The 22,107-nt window shown below is 52.5% G+C and overlaps 1 pseudogene; it reads left to right on the forward strand.

Annotated features, from left to right (window-relative positions):
• The first annotated feature begins 1,171 nt into the window (after positions 1-1,171).
• Positions 1,172-4,179, forward strand: LOC144372656 (syntaxin-3 pseudogene; annotated as a pseudogene).
• The last annotated feature ends 17,928 nt before the right edge of the window (positions 4,180-22,107 follow it).

Here is a 22,107-nt window from a genome sequence, read left to right on the forward strand (position 1 = left end):
CCCCGTGGTTTGCCGAAGCCGCCTCCTGACTCTGCCCCTGCCCCTGCCCCTGTCCCACGCCCTCAGCCACAGCCCCTCCTCAGAGGCTGGTCTGATGTCACTTCCACCCCCAGGCTCCCCCTCCTGTAGGTTTTCCGGCCTCTCTGAACCTCAGCCCTCTGCCCGCTCCCCTCGCCTGTGCCTGAGCCCGCTCCCCTGGGGGCACACCGAATCACATCTTCTCTCGGGGCTGTGCTGTGCCAGCAGCATCATCCCGTCCCTCGGGGCCACACACTGACCACTGGCGTCCTGCTCAGGTGTGGCCGCCTCAAACTCCGGCCGGCATTTCCCATGGCTGAACCGCTGGGCAGACCTGGCTCACGGCTGGGGCCTGTGGGCTCCTCACGCCTTTCACAGCCGGAGCAGTGTCAGGCAGGACTCGTCCCTGGGTCCTCCCGGTGTCCTCGGTCTGCACAGGGCAGAAGGTCCACTAACGTTCCCTGAATGTGGGGACATCCCTTTCCCGTGCCCAGGACTGGATTCCCACCTGGGTTTTATTTTCATCTCTTTCCTAAGGATCTAGGCGGCTTTGATCAGGATTCACAGAGATGGACTTCCTGGGACTCTGGGTTGGCCAGAAGAACCAGAGGCTTCAAAGGAAGGATTCGTCCTCCCAGTCACCAGTATCTACTCAGCTTGAAGCGCCAGGAAAGGATTCCGCCCACGAAGGTCAGAGTTTCCACATCAGCCTTCTCAGGAAGCCCAGAATCTGCCGATTTCTGCAGTGGCGTGGATAAAAGTAAGATCCACCCACACGTGTGTGTGCCTCGGACGAAGACTGTGGCCAAAGCAGCCTTCACCCCCTTTTTGAAAAGGAGCCTCCAAGCAGGCACTGTGGCACACGCCTGAAATCCCAACAGTTCAGGAGGCTGAGGCAGAAGGATGAGGAATTCAAGGCCAGCCTTCACAACTTAGTGAAGCCCTAAGCATCTTAGTGAGACTGCATCGAAAGTAAAAAATAAAAGGCTAGGAAGTGGCTTAATGGTCAGTGACCCTGGGCTCAATCCCAGCACCAAATAAATGAAAAGAGAGACCTGCCCCAGAAGGCAAGTTCCGTCTCCCCCACCTCCTCACTTCCCCAGGGCTGATCAAGAGCCCCTCACAGAAGGCGTCCCCTGGATTCCCACTTGGCATGGCGGTCAAGGAAGGCCGTTCCACTGGGCGGAGGCTGAGCGGCTCCCCCAGCGGCGAGTTCTGGGAGGTCAGGTACCTCACGGGCCTCCGATTCCTCAGCAGTCATAAGGAGACGTGGACCGGCCTTTGGGCTTCCCAGCCCCAGGCCTGGAATTGGACGCACTGCCCCCAGGAAAGGATGGAGCACAGCACTGGCTCCCAGCTGCTGGTCTTAGAGGAGCCCTAAGAAAGCAGGCCCAGGGGAGGCCCAGGCCTGAGCGCAGCGGGCAACCCAGCCTCTCAGGCCCGGCCACCTCCCACACCCCAAGCAGGCCTGAGTGAGGGGCCGGCTCCGCCTCGCCCAGAGCCTTCTGCTCTCCGCACTGAGGCTCTTCCTTGAGAAACCTCTACTGAAGCCTGCCCTGGGCAGTGGGCTGTCCCAGCTGTGAGCCTACCTGGGCCACGCTTGGAGGAGGTCTGGTGATGGGCCAGGAGACCCCTCCAAGGAGGAAGGTCTGGGCCAGACCAGCCCAAGATGGGGGAGCCTCCCGATGATAGAGCAGCCCCGCCGGGCACCTGGGCACCAGCAGTGCCCAGGAATGGCTGCCTCAGGAGGACTGGACATGGCGTATGTACTGGCCGTCGATGTGGTGCAGCATGTGTCTGGACGCGGTGGCCCTGGAGCTGGGAAGCCCAATGTCAAGTCAGTGTCTCTTTATGGCTTCTGAGAAATCGGCCACTGAGTTACCTGAACTGCCCAGGTCCCAGAAGGACTCACGGCTGGTTCGCGACCTGAGGGCTCACACAGCAGCGAGTCGTGGTGCCATGGAGGAGGTCGGATGTGGTTCTGCTCAGATGCCTCACTCTAGAACTGTCTGTGGGCATGAGTACATTTTTGTTACTGTAACAGAATATCTGAGGCAGTGTAACTTTACAGAGAACAGAGGCTTGTCTAGCTCTCAGTCTTGGAGGCTGAAAGTGCAGAAGAGCCTCTGATGAGAGCCCCTGGGTGTGAGCACATGAAGGAGAGAGATCACACTATCAGACAGGAAGCCAGGGAGCACTGAGGGTCAGATTGCTGTCACCACAAGTCACTCTCCTGAGAGCCACGAGGCTCTCCGTGTCCCCTTCCTGCTGAGGAGTGTCATTCTGGCTGTCCGTGGCTGCCGTCCTCCCCCTAGTGTGCTCACTGCTTCCTGCAGGCTGCTCTCTGGCCCGCCTCCTCCAGGCAGATGCTCACCTTTCCGCTCTGCAAATGGCACAGAAGGGCCAGAGAGCCAAAGCCCAGGGCTGTGGGGGCTGCCGGGGGTCCTGTGCCTGGGGGTCTTTCTTCAGCCTGCCTCTCGGCCGAATCCTGCCCCCTTCCCCCTCATCCCCTGGTCCCCAGGATCTCGCCTTCTCCTCAGGAGGGATGTGGCCCCAAGGAAGGAAACGGCAGGTGCGGAGGCGTCAGCAGCAAATGGACATGTAAAGACGGGCTGAGTCTCTGCACACCTGCCACGGCAACACAGACACCAAGTTAGACACTAGCCGGGCAACTGTCACATCTGCGGCCCCAGGGGCTCTGGAGGTTGGGGCAGGAGGATCCCAGGTTCAAAGCCAGCTTCGGCAATAGCATGGTGCTAAGCAACTCAGTGAGGCAGACCCTGTCTCTAAATACAAGGCAGAGTAGGGCTGGGGGAGTGGCTCAGTGGTCAAGTGCCCCTGGGTTCAATACCTGGAACCAAAATAAATAAATAAATCCATTCACAATAGCATCAAAAAAAAATGCATAGGGATAAATCTAACAGAAGGAACGTAAAACCTACACTCTAAACACTACGTGACGTTGCTGAGATAAACTTAAGAAGGTCTGTTAGGGAGCCCGGTTCTCAGCGCTCGGAGGAGGCAGGGGGTGGAGGAGGCAGCCTGCAGAGCCTCAGTGGCCTGGGACGCTCCTCCTAACGAGGCCCGCTGCCCGCCCCACCTGGAGCTCCCTGGCCCCGAAGAGACTGGCCGCCACTTCCAGCGGTTCCACACGTTACTTGCCTCTGGGCACCTGGACCCCAGGATGAAGGACCAGCCGGAGCACTGAAGGCGAAGCAGCTGACCCAGGACCATGAGGCCCAGGGGGTGGAGGTCGCGGTTGTCAACACGGCTTTCACGGCTGGATTCTTTCTGAGATCGAGGAGACGCAGCTCAACATTGGCAAGATATCAGAGCACGTGGAGGAAGCAAAGAAACTCTAGAGTATCATCCTCTCTGCACCAATTCCAGAGCCAAACACCAAGGATGACCTTGAGGAGCTCACAATGGAGACCAAGAAAAGGGCCAACAGTGTCGGGAACAAACTGAAGAGCTGGAGAGGCACAGTGAAGAGGTGGGGTCCGCTCATCAGCAGGCCTTCTCTCTCGGAAGTCTGTGGAGGCGATGACCAGGTACAATGAGGCTCGGGGGGACTTTGGGAACACAGCCAAGGGCGAACCCAGGCAGCTGGTGATGACTGGCAACAAGACAAGGCAGAGGAGTGGAGGAGATGCTGCCAAGTGGCCGCCTGCCATCTCACTTCTGGGATCACCGACTCCCAGATTCCCAAGCAAGCCGTCAGGGAGACCGAGGGTGGGCATAAGGACATTGGGAGGCTGCAGAGCAGCCTTAAGAACTGCCTGACACGTGTATGGACAGTGCCACGCTGGTGGAGGACCAGTGCCAGAGGTTAGATGGCCTAGAGCTGGACGTCATGAACACAGTGGACGGTGTGAGAAGGCACGAGATAAAACTCCAAGAGCTGTGAACTACCAGAGTCAGGCCCGGGAGAAATCGATGACCATCACTGTGATGGTGGTCGTGCTGCTGGGCACCTTAGCCTCCATCCCTGGACTTTCCGTTGGGCTGCGTGAGTGGCCTGCCGGGCTGCTGCTCCGAGATCACCTGATCTCACTGCAGCCTTGCGGGACCACCTTTGTCTTCAGATGGGAATGGAGTCTGAACGGCCTTCCTGAGGCTGACCTACAGTCAGTCCATCCCTGGAAGAATCTACCTGCCTGATGAACCCCGAGTTCTCCTCCAAACCCACTCCTGCCCCAGCAACTGAAGGGCCTTTCCTCCTGGGCCCCAGGACTGACCCAGCTTTTTCCCTCCTGGCTGTGCCCGATTAAGCCTTGCACCTTGGAAAGAGACGGTCCCAAGTGCTGCGTCTTCTACCCCACGGAGGATTCTCCCAGAAACGACAGGCATTTTTCTAGGGGAGTATCTTTAACAAAGCAGAGGGATGCTTCTAGATTTGGCAGCAGGAGGGTTAGATGGGAGACTCTGCGTGGCAGGATGCCGGTCCTGTCGGTCCTGAAAACCTGAGTGGTTGGCCGATGCCATTTGGGTTCAAAAGGTTGACTTGCTTGAAATTAAACTTCAAATCAAGCTTTTAGTAGGATCCACCTGGGGGCCAATTTGGTCTTTCTTTAGGTTATGTTCTCACGTTTACTCAAAGAGGGACCAGGATGACCGTCTTCTGACGTGGCCATTTTCAAAGTCTGAGGATTTGGAATACTTGTTTCCCTGTGAGTTTGGGAAATGGCTTTTTGCCTTTGGAGTGACTCTTTGTGAAGCCAAAATCAACCAGGGACTTAAAATTGGGCTGGGGCCAAGGTGCTAGAATCTCAGACTCTGAAAAGGTCTCGTAAGGCTGAGTGTTCAGTCACTCATGTGTTCAGGGGTATTTTTAGAAGTGTGTATGTGAGGTGCATGAACGTATATGTGCCTGCTTCTCAGGAAATAGGAAACTAGAGAAGGAAGATACTATGACCTCAGAAAAAATAAATAAATAAATAAAAATTTAAAAAAAAAAACTTTTTTTGAGCTAGACTAAAAATTAGGTAAGTTGCATTTTTTTTTTTTTTTCTTAAATACTTTTATTTATTCATTAACCTCATTGTCCCCGGTTCTTTTAATACATCTAACCCTCTGTTAAATTTTTACCAAAGACTTCATTTTTTTTTTTTATTGTTGGTCGTTCAAAACCTTACACAGTTCTTAATACATCATATTTCACAGTTTGATTCAAGCGGGTTATGAACTCCCAACTTTACCCCGTATACAGATTGCTGTATCACATCAGTTACCCTTCCATTGATTCACATATTGCCTTTCTAGTGTCTGATGTATTCTGCTGTCAGTCCTATTTTCTACTATCCCCCCTCCCCTCCCCTCCCCTCCCCTTTTCTCTCTACCCCTTCTACTGTAAATCATTTCTTCCATTTGTATTATCTTGTCTTACCCCTCCATTACATATTTCTTGATATATCATATTTCACATTTTGATTCAAGTGGGTTATGCACTCCCATATTGCCCCTTATACAGATTGCAGATTCACATCAGTTTCACTTCCATTGCTTTACATATTGCCATCCTAGTGTCTGTTGTATTCTGCTGCCTTTCCTTTCCTCTACTATCCCCCCTCCCCTCCCCTCCCCTCCCCTCTTCTCTCTCTACCCCCACTACTGCAATTCATTCCTCCCCCTTGTATTATTTTTCCCTTTCCCCTCACTTCCTCTTGTATGTAATTTTGTATAAACCTGAGGGTCTCGTTCCATTTCCATGCTATTTCCCTTCTCTCTCCCTTTCCCTCCCACCTCTCAACCCTGTTTAATGATGGTCTTCTTCTTGTGCTCTTCTTCCCTAGTCTGTTCTTAATTACTCTCCTTATATCAAAGAAGACATTTGGCATTTGTTTTTTAGGGCTTGGCTAGCTTCGCTTAGCATAATCTGCTCTAATGCCATCCATTTCCCTCCAAATTCTATGATTTTGTCATTTCTTAATGCAGAGTAATACTCCATTGTGTATAAATGCCACATTTTTTTTATCCATTCGTCTATTGAAGGGCATCTAGGTTGGTTCCACAGTCTTCCTATTGTGAATTGTGCTGCTATGAACATCGATGTAGCAGTGTCCCTGTAGCATGCTCTTTTTAGGTCTTTAGGGAATAGACCCAGAAGGGGGATAGCTGGGTCAAATGGTGGTTCCATTCCCAGCTTTCCAAGAAATCTCCATACTGCTTTCCAAATTGGCTGCACCAATTTGCAGTCCCACCAACAATGTACAAGTGTACCCTTTTCCCCACATCCTCGCCAGCACTTATTGTTGTTTGACTTCGTGATGGCTGCCAATCTTACTGGAGTGAGATGGTATCTTAGGGTGGTTTTGATTTGCATTTCTCTGACTGCTAGAGATGGTGAGCATTTTTTCATGTACTTGTTGATTGATTGTATGTCCTCCTCTGAGAAGTGTCTGTTCAAGTCCTTGGCCCATTTGTTGATGGGATTATTTGTTATCTTATTGTCTAATTTTCTGAGTTCTTTATATACTCTGGATATTAGGGCTCTATCTGAAGTGTGAGGAGTAAAGATTTGTTCCCATGATGTAGGCTCCCTATTTACCTCTCTTATTGTTTCTTTTGCTGAGAAAAAACTTTTTAGTTTGAGTAAGTCCCATTTGTTGATTCTAGATGTTAACTCTTGTGCTATGGGTGTCCTATTGAGGAATTTGGAGCCCGACCCCACAGCATGTAGGTCGTAGCCAACTTTCTCTTCTATCAGATGCCGTGTCTCTGATTTGATATCAAGCTCCTTGATCCATTTTGAGTTAACTTTTGTGCATGGCGAGAGAAAGGGATTCAATTTCATTTTGTTGCATATGGATTTCCAATTTTCCCAGCACCATTTGTTGAAGATGCTATCCTTCCTTTTTACCTACAAATGAATCATGGTAGAAATAGGATCCTCTTATGTCATCCACAAAGTTGTTTTCTAGAAGAAAACTGGGAGAATCAAATGAGATATGCAGACTGAGGACTGAGCTGGTTTCCGGTTCCTGTGCAGCAGGTAGAGTGGATCCTGACACCTTTCCCTACCAGCTGCCTCTGCTTGGCTCCCCTGGGACATCCCACAGCAACCCACGTGACCTAGGGGTGTCCTGCTGTGGGCTGGGTGAGTTGGGAGAGACCCAGGGCTACCTGCCACTGGGTGAAGGAGCTTGACAAGTCCTTGGCTCCCCAGTTCTTGGCACAGAGGAAGCAGCATCCAGGAAATCTTCGTGTAGTGGCTGCTAAGCCGTGGGTAGCCTTAGATCTCTGCCAGGCTCCCTGACTTGGGTGTCGCTGTGTCTCAGCTTTGACTGTAAAGCTAAGGCAAAGAGAGCACCTGGTCCAGGCCTGCCCACTAGCTCCTGTGCAAAGGCTCCTCGGCTCTCACTACCCAGCATCAGACAGAGCCTGAGGGGTGCCCTCTCCCCTTGGCTGAGACGGGAGAAGTCAGGCTGCAGCTGCAGGCCTTCACCGTCAGCCGAGACCAAGGCCTGGGGGTTAATGTTTGGAGTGCAACACATGAAGGGTCTTTGTATTTTTTTTAAATGTAAATTTGATTATTTTATTGCTGATTTAAAAATAAATGACTTTCTAATGATTGAAAAAAGAAAGAAGAAGAAGGTCTGGGTAATAGGAGGGTGTCCCGAGGTCATGGGTTGAGAGACTTGACCTGGTTTCCATGACAGTCGTACCCTGACGCCCTACAGGTTCAACGTGATCCCTCCGGAACCCCAGCTGAGGTCTCTGCAGAAGCTGAGAAGCTGGTTCTGAGAGTCATATGCAACAACCAGGGACCAGAACAGCCAAAATTATCTGGAAAAGAAGAGAACTGGAGGCAGCAAGGTGGGTTTGAACAGTGGGAGGCTGCCCTCTCAGTCCAGAGGCCACAAGCTGCAAATGGAGGCACTGGCTGGGCTCCCTCTGCAGGCTCCAGAGAGGGCCCTTCCTCCCCGTCCAGCCCCTGGTCCTGGCCATGGGGCTAAGCACCCTCAGCGTTTCCCAGACTGCCCCATCACAGGACCGGGGCACCCAATGTGTGCTGTGAAGACCTGGGGAGGGTTAGACCTTTCCTGCTGTGTCACATGTGGGCTTCGGATGTGCCCTAGAAATGGCCCTATAAGAAGGAAGTGCTGTTCTCAGGTGGAGAAGGCTCACCTCCTGACCCCAGGCCTCAGGCCACGCCTCCAATCCCTGGGTGTTTGTCCACGGTGGGCTGCAGGTTCTCAGGGCCATCTCAGACTTGCTGAGCCCGACTAAAGGGAGCACCTGACCCCACCCCCACCCCACCTTCAGCACCACTCAGCTGCCCAGCGTCCCTCCCTGGGAAACATTCATGCAGAACCCGCCTGCCCTGCTGCCGCCCGCTGTGCCGGTGTGGGGCTCCAACCCTCCCGCATTCCCAGCCCAGACAAACCTTCTCAGAAGGTCCGTGAGACCTCCACTGAAGGGACCGTCCACTCTCGAGGGCCCAGTGACAGAAACCGCGCCTCCTCCATAACCATGGATATCCCTAACCCACGGGCAGCTGACCCTGACCCTCGGCTGCCCTGGGAGTTGGGGGGTCCCTCTGAGCACCCCCCAGCCTCGGCTCAGCCCCACCCACTGGTTTCATCCCGTCTGCCTGGGCCCTGAGGTCGGCCTTGACTCCAGACAAGCCAGGCCCTGGCCTCTGAATCTCCTCCATTCTCGGCAGCCCTGTGGGCTCCAGGGCTCTCGAGGTGGCCCTTGAATGATCTCTGCCCATCAGGCCCAGAACACAGCCCCAGCCTCCTGCTGCTGAAGGCCGGTCTCTGTCTGGGCGGAGGCCACACCCACCACAGGATGAGAAGCAGCCACCTCAGCCATCTTGTGGGCCCAGCTGCACAGCCTGTCCCTAAAGGCCCAGTGGTGAAGAGAGAGGAGACTGGACGGTGACAAAGGACAGAGCCTCTGCCTGCTGGGAGGAAAGGCGCCCTGCCTGACTGGGTGCTAGGAATGATCAGGGTCTCGACAGCCTCAGGGTCTGAGAAGGTCATTCTGCATTGACCAGCAAAAGGGCAATAGGAATTTCTAAGCAGCAACAACATCTGGAGGGCCAGACACGCAGCAGCCCCCTCAGGATGAGGGGGTCCTCGTCACACACAGCCACAGCCCGGTGTTAACAGCGCGGCCAGGCAGGGCCTGGGCACCTCCCGCCCGAGGGCACGTGCTCTTCTGGTATTTCGTTTATCATTTCCATCAACGCCTTCCACAGATTGACCCCCTGACCCTGGAATCTCACACTGTCACTCATCATAAGTGAATTTATCAACACGGACGTCATCAGAATACACATGAGAGTTTTAACTGTTGGCATACGAAATTACTTCATTTTCATGCTTCAAAAAAATCCAATTTTGCATAATAAATAATGATAAGGGCCAGTTGACAATTACCTAGGTGGGAAGGGCTGTGGAAATGACTGGAATTTCAATAGCCTCTGAGGAGCTGTCTGGAGGCTGCTGGAGTGATCGGCTGCTGGTGATCCCCCCGTGGTGGGGTGAGCACAAAGCTCCACACTGTCGATTGGCACTCACCTATTAGTAATTTCCCCCTGTGACACAGACTTAGATGCAGTCAGGCAAATATTAAAATTAATCAGGCTATTATTTTAATGCAGAAAAATGACAGCTTGTCTGGAAAAAAATCTCATGGCCAGACCCCTACCCACACAATCACACACACACACACACACACACACACACACACACACACACACAAAATCCCGTTCCACCACTGGGCCTGCCATGCTCACGAGGGACCTGTCACCCACGGTGGACCAGCAACTGGGGATAGTGTTTGCCCTCAGCCTGATCCACTCAGATGGGGAATAATCTCACCCAAGAGAGAAATGAGGGCACAATTTGCTGTCACTTTCCAAGGACAGCAGTGACCAGGACGTCGCAGTGCAGTTTGCCTGGTGAGCGGGTGAGCAGTGATCCAGATGTGACTTGAGAATGGCCGCACCTGCACTTCTGGCCTAGTCACTGTATCTGAGAAGGGCTCACAGAGAGGCCCTGTCCCCATCATCCCCTTCCCCTTCTTCGAGGGCCAAGAGCCCGTGTGCCTCTGGCTTCTCCTTCTGACGGGACTTCAGCTGGTGACCTGTCAGTGGTCCCCTCTGACCGGGCCTCTCGTGACATCCACAGCGATTTTAAAAAGGGCAATGATTGGAAGACTTTGGAACAAGTAACTCACACCCTCTTGATCAATCCTAAAGGCACTAAATCTTCTTGTCTTTGAAAATAAACACACAAACAAAACGTTTTTCTATGCTGCAACCCTCCTGTCTGTGGGGGGCTCAGTGGGCCCACCCCACTGTTGGAAGGTCCCTTTGTCAGGATCACCAGGGCACTCAGCACTCAGGTCGCCACGCAGGCAGCCCCACGCTCTGGGGTTCGGAGGCGGGAGACGAGGGTTCTGAGGAAGTTGGGCTCTGACTGGAGGAGCAGCTGGCCCTGCGGGGCACCCCTTCCCTTCACCCTCCCAGCTGGAGAAAGGGCCGCTCACAAGTCTGCTTGAAGCCAGGGGACACACGTGGAGTGCAGGGGTCCTCAGGGACTTCATCTTGGCCAACACCTGCAGAGGACGGTGCCAACTTCTTCAGTGAAACTATTTTAACACCGTAAGCCATGTCATGAGGGGCTGCCTCAGGTCAGGATGGGTCAATGGGGGCTCGTGGCAGAACCCCCACTTCGTGCCCTGGTTACAAACAGCATGAGACACCACGACTCAGTTTTTCACCACTCCGACCAAGAAAACTGACGAGGACAATTACAAGAGGAAGAGTTGATTTGGGGTCCGTGGTTTTGGAGGTCTCAGTCCGTGGACGGCCAACTCCATCGCTCTAGGCCCAGGTGAGGCAGCACGTCGCGGTGGAAGTGTGCGGCAGAGGAAGCTGCCTGAGCCCCACCCCGGAAGCAGAGAGAGAGCCCTGCTCAACAAGGAACCCACAGGAGCCCCAGAGTCCTGCCTCCAGGGACCCCTCCTGCAGCCACACCCCATCTGCCCACAGCTACCACCTGTCAACCCCATCAGAGGATTGGTGCCCTGGTCAGGATAAGGCTCTCCAACCCAATCAGTGCCCCTTCCCACATTGTCTCACACATTAAATTCTGGGGACACCTCACATCTAAACCACAAAACACAAAGGACTGGGAAGCATTTTGTAAAAGAAAGATGAGTTACTCAGTCCCAGCAGCTCAGGTGGCTGAGACAGGAGGATCTCGAGTTCAAAGCCAGCCTCAGAAATGGTGAGACACTAAGCAACTCAGTGAGATCCTGTCTCTAAATAAAATACAAAATAAGGCAGGAGATGTGGCTCAGTGGCCAAGGGCCCCTGAGTTTGATCTCTGATACCAAAAAAAAAAAAAAGAGTTTCTCAGGAGGCTGAGGCAGGAGGATTACAACTTCAAAGACAGCCTGGGCAACAAGTGAGGCCCTGCCTCAAAATTTTATAACTTTTAAAAGGGCTGAGATGTAGCTCAATCATGGAGCTGGGTTCCATTCCCAAACCAGAAAAAAAAGAAGAAAGATAACAAGTTATTAATAAGATGAAATAAAGACAAATAACTTCCCAAGAGAGGGTGTCAGCTCTGCACAAACCACAGCTTAGAGCTAAAAGGCTGCAGAGAAGTGGGGCCTGAGGTCAAGGTGAGGAGTGGTCTGCACAAAGCAGGGTCTACCCAGTGAGTATGTACCCAAATGTGGTGCATCTTCCCTAAAGAGGAGGGAGACAGAAGACATGTCCCTGAACACCCCCCTTCTCTTCTCCCCAAACCTGCCGAGTCAAGGGACACAGGGCAAGCCTGGGCTGCAGTGTCGGACACACACCGTCTTGAAGGACTGCCTTCCCTCTTACAGTGGGAACCAGGGCCAGTCAGTGTCCCCTGGAGAAAGCCACGTTCCTGCATTGCCCAGGACAGCTGCTCCTCGGGATGCTGGTCACACCAGCAGACTAAGCAAGCTGATGCCCGTGAGGACAGCCCTCCCCCGTGGTGAGTGGGCAGACCTGCAGGCACTGGGTGAGGACAGGTGTCACTCATCCTGCTGGTGTCCTTGGAAAAACACCGCGAGAGACAGATGTGCTGCCCTTCAGTCTGCTGCCATCAAACTCTTCTTGGGGCAGTCACTGATGTCTAGTAAGTGCTCCCCAATAAATCTGTCTCACAGGCTGCCTCTGGCACTTTGGCCTCCCACTTCCCTACCACACCTGGGCTGTGGAGGAGACAGTGGTCTACACAGAGAGTGCTCAACACAGAGAGTGGTCCAAGAGCCTGGTCTACACAGAGCATGGTGCATTAGCCAGCTTTTCACTGCTGTGACAAAATACCGGAGGAAACTTCTCCTACAGGAGGGGAGAGTGACATGGGCTCGCGGTTCAGAGGTCTCCCAAAGAGTTGGCTGGCTCCATTGTGTTGGGCTGGTGGCAAGTAAAACATGGTGGAGAGAGGGCATGGGAGAGGAGAGTTGCCCCTCCTGGAGGCCAGGGAGTGGGGAGGAAGGAGAAAGGGGGGGCGGTGGGGCAAGGCGGGAACAGCCCTTCTAAGACACATTCCGGAGCCCACTCGTCCAGCGAGGCCCAGGGCCTGGTTCCCACCACCTTCCAGTGACTTCATCAGTATGAACTCCTGGACTAACTGTTCCACTCACGAGGTCAGAGCTCTCGTGACGGGTCACTTCTCTGCACTGGGGACCCGCCTTCCACACGTGAGCCCTTGGGGACATTTTACTTCCAAACCATCTGCAGCAAATGGTCTCCACAGAGTGTGGTCCCCACAGAGTGGTCTACACAGCACGTGGTCTACACAGCATCTCACAAGGGTCCCGGTGGTATGTGGCCCACCCTAGCCAGTCTGGGATTTGGTGGTCAGGCACAGGGACAGGCACATGTCTGTTTGTCTCAGGTGATCTGTGGTTGGATTAGGAGGGACAAATCTCCCCTGACCAGTGCTGGTCTTTGGAGACCCGGGGCACAGGTGGCTGCCAGAGGCTGTGGACCAGGTGTCCATGCATCACTGTGGTGCTCACGTGCAGAAGGCCCTGGGGTGTGGCAGGTGGTGGCCAGGTACCTTCTGACTAGGGGACCCTGCACAGTGCGGGAAGGAACCTTGGGGGATGTTTGCCCTCCCAGAGCAGGGCGAGGGCCAAGGGGAGTTCCAGCCCCACACCAGCTGTGTGCCCACCAGAGGGCCTGACTCTGGGTGCCCTGGCCCTTTCAGCCTGCCAAATGGACAGTGCCCAAGATCTCGGCACGTCACTACAGAGATACTAAGCAGGTGCCTGGGAGCCTGGCCACCAGCCGCCCCTCCCTCCCTCTTCCCCTGGCTCTTCCCCACCAAAACAGACACCATCTCAGAGGGTCCCACCCCCGCACACTCCGATGCTCAGGGGGCACTTCTCACTGATGCCTGGACCCCCCCTCTACCCAGCCTGGCACACACCGCAAGCCCTTCTGCAGGGCCAGCCTTGACAGGACCGTCGGCAGGTTGAGGGGCAATGGGCTCCTTCCCACCCTGTGTCCCACCCTGTGGCTGGTCAGAAAGTGTCACAAGAGACTCTCTGGACTGTGTGGATGGCAGCGGCCCACGGGGGGGTGGGGGGAAGCAGGACACAGTCCTCGGGTAGGCGGTAGCCTCAGAGGTCAGTCTTGAGAGAGACCAAGACAGGGAGAGAGACAGACAGACAGAGAGAGAAAGAGAGGAGAGACAGGGTCAGAGAGCAGGACAGACAGAGAGGAGAGAAAATCAGAGAGCAGGAGAGACACAGAGATGTGCCCTTCTAGGATCCACCCCAGGGTCCCCTCAGCCGACACCCGCTCTCAGAAGTGCACAGCACCTGGTCTGTGGTTCAGCCAGTGAAAACGTGCAGGAAGCACACACCTCACACACTCACACAGCACATGTGCTAGGAGCTAGGCCAGTGGCACAACACCATGGCCAAAGACTCCACCACACTCCTTTACACCTGGACTCCAGGTTTCCAGTTAAAAAAATAAAATTTTCCAGTTAAAAAAATTGGAAAAAAAGAAAAAGAACGGAACTGAATGGAGTTTAAAACAGGGGAAGTGCATTTGGTGTGTGCAGAATGAGGCAAGGTCTCTTCCCTGACCAAGTTTTCAGGTGAAACACAGAAACACCTGCCAGACCAAATGGCTTGTCACACATCCCAGCAAGGCATTTCAGAGTTTAGAAAAAGGAGGGACGTATTGTGACCTGGCAACTGCAACAGCAGGGGCGGCAAGGTATGTGTGGTCTCCCGTCTATTCCCTGTTCCTGTGACAAAATACCTGAGGTGGCCTACTTCATATAAAGAAGAGGTTTAACTAGCTCACAGTCCTAGAGGGCCAGACTCTAAGTTTGGGCATGCTTCTTGATTCGTCCTCTAGAGAAGGCCTCTTGCCCTCTGCAGCACATCACACTGGGGCACTGGTCATGTCCCAAGACGCGCCCAGATTCATGAGATAGAGACAGCTCCCCTAGAGAGACCAGCTATATGAGAGAGAGATACAAACCACAAGAGAGATAGAGTACAGCTCCATGAGAGAAAGACAAACTACATGAGACAGAGACAAGCTCCATGAGAGAGAGAGACCACTACATGAGAGAGAGACTAGCTCCATGAGAGAGAGAGACCAGCTCGATGAGAGAGAACAGATCCAAGAGAGACACCAGCTCCACAAGAGAGATAGAGTCCAGCTCAATGATACAGAGAGACCAGATAGATGAGAGAAAGAGACCAACTAGATGAGAGAGAGACCAGCTCCACAAGAGAGATAGAGTTCAGCTCCATAATAGAGACTAACTCCATGAGAGAGAGACCAGCTCCATAAGAGAGACCAGCTCCACGAGAGAGAGACCAGCTTGATGAAAGAGAGAGACCATCTCATGAGAGACACAGATCAGCTCCATGAGAGAGAGAGACCAGCTCCATGAGAGAGACCAGAACAATGAGAGAGAGAGACCAGCTCCAAGAGAGAGAGAGAGAGATCAGCTCCATGAGAGAGACCAGCTCCATGAGAGAAAGAGACCAGCTCCATGGAAGAGACCACCTCCATGCGAGACAGACCATCTCCATGAGTGAGAGAGAAGGGATCCCTGACAGAGAGAGACAAGCTCCATGAGAGAGAGAGACCAGCTCCATGAGAGAGAGAGATCAGCTCAATGAGAGAGAGACCAGTTCCATGAGAGAGGGAGATCAGCTCTTTGAGAGATACCAGCTCCATGAGAGAGAGACAAGCTCCATGAGAGAGACCAGCTCCCTGAGAGAGAGACCAGCTCCATGAGAGACACCAGATTCCGGAGAGAGAGAGAGAGAGAGACCAGCTTTATGAGAGACATTAGCTCAAAGAGAGAGAGACCAGCTCCATGAGAGAGTGAGACCAGCTCCATGAGAGAAACCAGCTCCATGAGAGAGACAGACCAGCTCTATTGTAGAGACAAGCTCCATGAGAGACAGACCAGCTCCCTGAGAGAGAGAGAGACCAGCTTGATGAGAAAGAGACCAACTCTATGAGAGAGACCAGCTACATGAGAGAGACCAGCTCCATAAGAAAGGGACCAGCTCCATTAGAAAGAGACCAGCTTCCTGAGAGAGAGAGACCAGCTCCATGAGAGAGACAATCTCCATGAGATAGAGACCAGCTTCTTGAGACAGGGATACCAGCTCACTGAGAGATATCAGCTCTATGAGACAAAGACCAGCTCCATGAGAGAGGGAGACCAGCTCCACGAGAGTTACCAGCTTTATGAGAGAGAGACCAGCTCCATGAGAAAGACCAGCTTCCTGAGAGAGAGACCAGCTCCATGAGAGAGACCAGCTTCCGGAAAGAGAGAGGCCAGCTCCATGAGAGATATTAGCTCAATGAGAGACAGACCAGCTCCATGAAAGAGAGACCAGCTCCATGAGAGAGAAAAGCTCCATGAGAGAGAGAGACCAGCTCCATGGGAGAGAGCAGCGCCATGAGAGACAAACCAACATGAGAGAGAGACAAGCTCCATGAGAAAGAGACCAGCTCCATGAGAGAGACAAGATCCCTGAAAAAGAGACCAGCTCCATGGAGAGACCAGCTCTCTGAGAGAGAGCGACCAGCTCCATGAGAACGACCAGCTCCATGAAAGAGAGAACTGCTCTGTGAGAGAGAGAGACCAGCTCCATGGGAGAAAGAGAACAGCTCCATGAGAGAGAGACAAGCTCCATGAGAGAGAGACCAGCTCCATGAGAGACAGAAACCAACTCCCTAAGAGAGACCAGTTCCATGAGAGAGAGACCAGCTCAATGAGAGAGACCAGCTCCATGAAATGGAGACCAGGTCCATGAGAGAGACCATCTCCCTGAGAGAGACCATCTCCCTGAGAGAGAGACAAGCTCCATGAGAGAGAGACCAGATCCATGAGAGAGACCAGCTTTATGAGAGAGAGACCAGCTGCATGAGAGGCCAGCTCCCTGAGAGAGAGAGACCAGCTCCATGAGATACACCAGCTCCATGAGAGATTGAGACGAGATCAATGAGTGAGGCTAGCTCCATGAGTAAGAGAGACCAGCTCTATGAGAGAGAGACCAGCTCCAAGAGAAAGAGACCAGGTCCATGAGAGAGAAAGACCAACTCCATAAGAGAGAGACCAGCCCTATGAGAGAGAGACAAGCTCCATGAGAGAGAGAGACCAGCTCCATGAGGGAGAACAGCTCCATGAGAGAGAGAGAGAGACCAGCTTCATAAAAGAGATACCAGCTCCATGAGAGAGACCAACTCCATGAGAGAGACCATCTCCCTAAGAGCGAGACCAGTTACAAGAGAGACTGCAGCTCCCTGAGAGAGAAAGACCAGCTCCATGAGAGTCACCAGCTCCATGAGAGAGAGACCAGCTCCATGAGAGAGAGAGACCAGCTCGATAAGAGAGACCAGCTTCCTGAGAGATAGAGACCAGTTCCATGAGAGTCACCAACTCCATGAGAGAGAGACCAGCTCAATGAGAGAAAAAGACCAGCTCCCAGAGAGATACCAGTTCCATGAGAGAGAGGACAGGTTCATGAGAGAGACCAGCTCCATGGAGAGAGAGAGCAGCTCCATGAGTTACACCAGCTCCTCGAGAGAGAGATCAGACCCATGAGAGAGACCAGCTTCCTGAGAGATATTAGCTTAATGAGAGAGAGACCAGCTACATGAGAGAGAGAGACCAGCTCCATGAGAGAGATCAGCTCCATGAGAGAGAGACAATCTCAATGAGATAGACCAGCTTCCTGAGAGAGAGAGAGAGACCAGCTCCATGAAAGTCACCAGCTCCATAAGAGAGAGACCACCTCCATGAAAGAAACAAGCTTCCTGAGACAGAGAGACCAGGTCCATGAGGGTGTGAGACCAGCTCCATGTGAGAGACCAGCTCCATGAGAGAGTCCAGCTTCATGAAAAAGAGAGAGCAGCTCCATGAGAGAGGCCAGCTCTATGAGAGAGACCAGTTCCCTGAGAGAGAGACCAGCTCCATGAGAGAGACCAGCTACCTGAGAGAGAGACCAGCTCCATAAGAGAGACTAGCTCCATGAGAGAGACCAGCTCCATGAGAAAGAGATCACCTCCATAAAAGAGACCAGCTCCGTGAGAGAGAGAGAACAGCTTAATGAGAGACATCATCTCCATGAGAGAGTGAGACCAGATCCATGAGTGAGACCAGCTCCATGTGTGAGAGAGACCAGTTCCACGAGAGAGACCAGCTCCAAGAGAGAGAGAGACCAGCTCCATGAGATTGAAGAGTGTTCCAACTGAGAGACACCAGCTCCAAGAGAGAGACCAGCTCCATGAGAGTAACCAGCTCCATGAGAGACACCAGCTTTCTCAGAGAGAGACCAGTTAGATGAGAGAGTCCAGCTCCCTGAGAGAGAAAACTAGCTTAATGAAAGAGACCTTCTTTATGAGAGAGAGAGACCAGATCGATAGAAGAGGTCAGCTGCATGAGATACAGAGACCAGATACATGAGAGAGAGACCAGCTCCATGAGAGAAAGACCAGCTCCATGAGAGAGGGAGACCACCTCCCGGAGAGATACAAGTTCCATGAGAAACAAGACCAGCTCCATGAGAAAGATCAGCTCCATGAGAGAGAGAGACCAGCTCCAGGGGAGAGACGAGCTCCACGAGAGATACACCAGCTCCATGAGAGAGAGAGAATCCAGCTCCATGAGAGAGCAACCATCTCCACGAGAGAGAGAGCAGCTCAATGAGAGAGACCAGATACCTGAAAGAGAGACAACCTTAATAAGAGAGACCAGGTTCCGGAGAGAGTGAGACCAGCTCCATCAGTGAGAACAACTCAAAGAGAGAAAGAGCAGCTCCAAAAAAGAGAGACCAGGTACATGAGAGAGAGAGACCAACTACAAGAGAGAGATAAAACAACTACTTGAGAGAGAGAGACAAACAACATGAGAGAGAAAGACCAGCTCTATGAGAGAAATAGAGTCAAGTTCCTGAGAGAGAGACCAGCTCCATGAGAGAGACCAGTTCCATGAGAGAGAGACCAGCTCCATGGAGAGACCACCTTCGTGAGAGAAAGTTTCCAGCTCCATGAGAGAGACCAGCTCCATGAGAGAAAGAGAACAAATACATGAGAGAGTGACCAGCTTCACGAGAAAAATTAAGTCCAGCTCTTTGAGAGAGATACAAGCTGCATGAGAGAGACCAGCTCCATGAGAGAGAAACCAGTTCCATGAGAGAGAGACCAGCTCCATGAGAGAGACCAGCTTTCTGAGAAAAAGAGTCCAGCTCCATGAGAGAAACCGGCTCCATGAGAGACCAGCTCCATGAGAGGAGACCAGCTCCATGAAAGAGAGCAGCTCCTTGAGAAACAGACCAGCTCCCTGAGAGAGAGAGACCAGCTCCATGAGAGAGAGACAAGCTCTATGAGAGAGAGACCAGCTCCATGTGAGAGACTAGATCCCTGAAACAGAGACCAGCTCCATGAGAGAGACATGGTCCCTGAGAGAGAGCAACCAGCTCCATGAGAATGAACAGCTTCATGAGAGAGAGACCAGCTCTATGAGATTGAGAGAGAAGCTCCATTAGAAAGAGAGAACAGCTCCATGAGAGAGAGACAAGCTCCATGAGAGAGAGAGAAGCTTCATGAGAGACACCAGCTTCTAAAGAGAAAGAGACCAGCTTTATTAGAGACATTACCTCAATGAGAGAGAGACCAGCTCCATGAGAGAGAGAGAGACCAGCTCAATGAGAGAGACCAGCCCCATGAGAGAGACAGACAAGCTCTGTTGGAGAGACCAGCTCCATGAGAGACAGACCAGCTCCCTGAGAAGGAGAGAGCAGCTCGATGAGGGAGAGAACAGCTCCATGAGAGAGACCAGCTCCCTGAGAGAGAGACCAGCTCCATGAGAGAGAGACCAGCTCCATGAACAAGAGACCAGCTCCATGAGAGAGACAAGCTCCTCGAGAGATACCAGGTCCATGAGAGAGACCAGTTTCCTGAGTGAGAGAGACCAGCTCCATGAGAGAAACCAGCTCCATGAGAGAGAATAGTTCCCTGAGAAAGAGATCACCTTCATGGAGAAACCAGTTCCATGAGAGAGAGAGACCATCTCCACGAGAGATACCAGCGTTATGAGAATAAGCAGCTCAATAAAAGAGAGAGACCAGCTTTATGAGGGAGACCAGCTTCATGAGAAACAGAGATCAGCTCCAAGAGAGAGAGACACTATCTCCATGAGAGAAACCAGCTCCCTGAGAGAGAGAGAAACGAGCTACATGAGAGAGACCTTCCCCATGAGAGAGAGACCAGCTCGATAGAAGAGACGAGCTGCATGAGATATAGAGACCAGATCCATGAGAGAGAGAGACCAGCTCCATGTGAAAGAGAGACCAGCTAGATGAGAGAAGGATACAAGCTCCTGGAGAGATACCATTTTCTTGAGAGAGAGACCAGCTCCATGAGACAGAGCAGCTCAATGAGAGATACAGACCAGCTCCATGGGAGAGATTAGCTCCATGAGAGACAGAATAGCACCATGAGATAAAGAGACCAGCTCAATGAGAGGGACCATCTCCCTGAGAGTGAGATACAAGCTCCATGAGAGAGAGGGACCAGCACCATGAGAGAGACCAGCTTCTTGAGAGAGAGCGACCAGCTTTATGAAAGAGACCAGCTCCATGATAGAGAGCGACCAGCTTTATGAAAGAGACCAGCTCCATGATAGAGAGAGACCAGCTCCATGACAGAGACCAGCTCCATGAGAGAGAGATATAGGCTCCATGAGAGAGAGGGACCAGCTCTATGAGAGAGAAACAAGCTCAATGACAGAAAGACAAGCATAATGAGAGAGAGAGACCAGCTCCATGAGAGAGAAATCAGCTCCATGAGAGAGAGACCACCCTCATGTGAGAGATCAGATCCCTGACAGAGGTAATAGCTTTATGATAGAGACCAGCTTCTGGAGAAAGGGAGACCAGCTCAATGAGAGAGACCAGTTCAATGAGAGTAAAACCAGGTCCAAGAGAGAGAGATCAGATTCATGAGAGAGACTATCTCCCTGAGAGAGAGACCAGCTCCTTGAGAGAGACCAGATCCCTGAGAGTGAGAGACCAGCTCCATGAGATTGACCAGCTCCATGAGAGAGAGACCAGATCCATGAGAGAGAGAGACCAGCTCCATGAGAGAGAGAAGAGAGATCTATGAGAGAGAGAGACCAGTTCCATGAGAGAGAGCAGCTGCATGAGAGTGAGACTAGCTCCATGAAAGAGAGACCATCTCCATGAGAGAGACAAGCTCCACGAGAGAGACCAGTTCCCTGAGAGAGAGATCAGCTCTATGGGAGAAAGAGCTCCATTAGAGAGAGACCAGCTCTATGAGCGAGACCAGCTCAATGAGAGACAGTGAGCTGCTCCATGAGTGGTACCAGCTCCATGAGAGGGACCATCTCCATGAGAGAGACAAGCTCCACCAGAGAGACCAGTTCCCTGAGAGAGAGATCAGCTCTATGGGAGAAAGGAGCTCCATTAGAGAGAGACCAGCTCTATGAGAGAGACCAGCTCCATGAGAGACAGTGAGCTGCTCCATGAGTGGTACCAGCTCCATGAGAGGGACCAGATCAATGAGAGAGAGACCACCTCCATGAGAGAGAGAGATGCCCCAAAAGAGAGACAAGCTCCACGAGAGATACCATCTCTTTGACAGAGACGCACTCCTTAAAATAGAGAGACCAGCTCCACGAGACAGACCAGCTCCATTAGAGAGACCAGCTCCCTGAGAGAGAGACCAGGTCCATGAGAGAGACCAGCACCATGAGAGAGACTAGCTCCATGAGAGAGAGACCAGCTCAATGAGAGAGAACAGCTCAATGAGAGAGAGAGACCAGCTCCATGAGAGAGACCTGCTTCCTGAGAGAGAGAGACCAGCTCCATGAGAGAGACCCGCTCCATGAGAGAGAGAGACCAGCTCCATGAGAGACAGAGACCAGCTCCATGAGAGAGATGAGCTCCATGAGAGAGAGATAAGCTCCATGAGAGAGACAAGCTCCATGAGAGAGAGATAAGCTCCATGGGAAAGACCGGCTCCATGAGAGAGAGATTAGCTCCCTGAGAGAGAGAGAGACCAGCTCCATGAGAGAGAGACCAGCTCCATGAAAGAGAGAGAGACCAGCTCCATGAGAGAGAGACCAGCTCCATGAGACAGAGAGAGACCAGCTCCATGGGAGAGACCAGCTCCATGAGAGACAGACAAGCTCCATGAGAGAGAGAGACAGGCTCCATGAGACAGAGAGAGACCAGCTCTATGAGGGAAAGCAGCTCCATGAGAGAGAGAGACCAGCTCTATGGGAAAGAGCAGCGCCAAGAGAGATAGACCAGTTCCGTGAGAGAGACCAGCTTCCTGAGAGAGAGAGACCAGCTACATGAGAGTGTCCAGTTCCATGAGAGATAGACCAGATCCATGAGAGTGAGAGAACAACTCCATGAGAGAGAGAGAGACGAGCTTTATGAGAGAGACACCAGCTCCATGAGACAGAAACCAGCTCCATTAAACAGAGAGACCATCTCCCTAGGGGAGTCCAGATCCATGAGAGGGAGACCAGATCCATGAGAGAGAGCAGTTTTATGAAAGAGAGAGAC

This window comes from Ictidomys tridecemlineatus, unplaced genomic scaffold, assembly GCF_052094955.1.
Source record: "Ictidomys tridecemlineatus isolate mIctTri1 unplaced genomic scaffold, mIctTri1.hap1 Scaffold_1414, whole genome shotgun sequence".
NCBI classification, from domain to species: domain Eukaryota; kingdom Metazoa; phylum Chordata; class Mammalia; order Rodentia; family Sciuridae; genus Ictidomys; species Ictidomys tridecemlineatus.